Raw genomic sequence first — 2,334 nt, forward strand, 5'->3', positions numbered from 1 at the left:
ACAAGTTCAGGGGGAAAAGATGTCTTTTCTCCTTATTCAATTATTCTCTATGTGATCAAACAATAAGAATACCATTTGTTAAAAATTTGAAGAAAAACCGACTATCAAAACTTTTATTTAATTAATTAATAAAGTATTTTATTTGTTGTATATTTAAAATGTAATTTATTACCGAATTGTTGCATACTGCTATGGACGAAATATCTAATTATTAGTGTACCAATGGCATCTATAGTGATCAATGTATCTCATAAATGATATTTGAGATTTAATTATTCATGTAGCATAGAGAAATTATATTTTTATAATACTAATAATAATATGCAAATAGAATTCATCTTTATAATTTAATGTGTAACCTCAACAAGAAAACCTTAGAACATTTTTTTTAGCTATTCATATGATCATATCTTCGTGATTCCAATTTTTTTCTTACAAATTTAAATATATAAAGAAGTATTTCGGCGGGAATCCATCGAAATAATCTGTATATTATTTTACTTTGAGATAGTGGTATGAATTGTGTACATTTTATGCTCTACTGACTTATTTTTATGAAAATACATCAAATATATTAAGTATGTTGTTGTTATTAAAGTGTTGCTTTGATTTTTAAAAATATACGTGTCATGTTAAAAAGGCCAAAAAAAATAGAAAAATAAAAGGACGTGCATGCAGTCACATGATATCCGTTTTAAATATTAATCCTTATCATTTGATTGGATAAGGAAATTCTATTTCAAACAAATTATTGCCTATTTCAGATGATGAGCTTTCATGTGATACCTTCTTTAATTTTTAAATTATTGTTACTAAATATTCTTTTGTAATTAGACTAATATATTTTCTTTTTAATGATTCACTTACCTTTGAGTATTGCCGATTGATTATTGATTAGTGACAACAGTTTTTTATAAGTAAATTAGTGGACCATGAGAGAATTCACGAGTTAAAATTCACGTAATTTATCTTTTAATTAGATGACTAGTTAAGTAATAAAAAACCCATTGGTCGATCATTTAATAATTATTTTTCCAAAATGTATTTTTGGATAACTATTTAAAATGACTATTGAAAGATTAGCATGTAGTGGTTGCATCATTATATTTGGTTTCTATGTATTATTGTAATAGATATGCAAAAGAATGCAGCTACATATAAACTATAAACATATCGGTACAAAATTGTTTCTATTAACAAAATTATGCGGTCTTAAAAGGTTTTTGGGTGTGGGTTTTAGGAATCCTGATTAAATAAAATTATTTTTCATGTTTAAAATTGATATGTAATGAATTTTTTTTCTATGAACATGTTTTACTTTTAACCTCATCTTATTTTATTTAAGGATAAATTACTTATAACCAAACCTTAAGTTTCTATTATTACTTAAAATCTCATCCAACTAAACTAATTACAAAAATTATTTTTTACTTAAAATAGTTGCCTCTTTTCTGATACATTTAAAAAACCCACTCACATCCCCTTATTGTGCCGCAAATCAAGTTCAAAAATCAGGAAATATATCCCACGATTTTCTCAACTCACCCATTTTAAATTTCCACCATGTTCTCATCTTCATCTTCTACTTCAACATTCAAGTTACAACTTCCATTAACTTTCTTTTGAATTTCCACCATTTCTCATCTATTACTCAATTAGATCTAACAACTCCATCTTTCCACCATTAACTTTCTTTTTTAATTTCCACCATTTCATTATGATATGAACGACATTAATTTTCGTGAAAATAGATTGAAATATCAAAACTTTCTAGACAAAATGGCTATGATATTTAAGCAAAACTTTTGATTGTTTTTATTACAATTTCTATAAATTAATTTTCGTCTATCTGTTAGACTATTATGCATCAAATGATATTTTACTCTTCAACAATGTATCATATAAGCTAATTGTAGTTTTATATCTTAATATAAATTATATAATGTATCAGATATTTTCAAAAATAAGTCAAGTATAATGCAAACTTAATTACATTGATCAGGGCGGCTCAAGCATATTCGTGGCCTAAGGCGAAAATCAAATGGAGGCCTTAAATTTTTAAGAAAAAGTATTTTTTTTGATAAACTCTATTTTCAAAATTATATAATCAATTTTTTCTAATTATTTTTTTAAAATACTAATATAATCAATGTTTTTAATCTTTCTTGAGACATAATACTCTAGATATATGAACTTCTTCTAATAATTCTTTCCCTTTATATATAATTTTTTTTTTATAAATAATATTTATTTTTTTTAAAAAAAATTATAATATATCATCGTAAAAAATGAGGCCCCTCAAATTTGGAGGCCTAAGGCGGCCGCCTAATTTTT

This window comes from Capsicum annuum, chromosome 2 (assembly GCF_002878395.1).
Source record: "Capsicum annuum cultivar UCD-10X-F1 chromosome 2, UCD10Xv1.1, whole genome shotgun sequence".
NCBI lineage: Eukaryota > Viridiplantae > Streptophyta > Magnoliopsida > Solanales > Solanaceae > Capsicum > Capsicum annuum.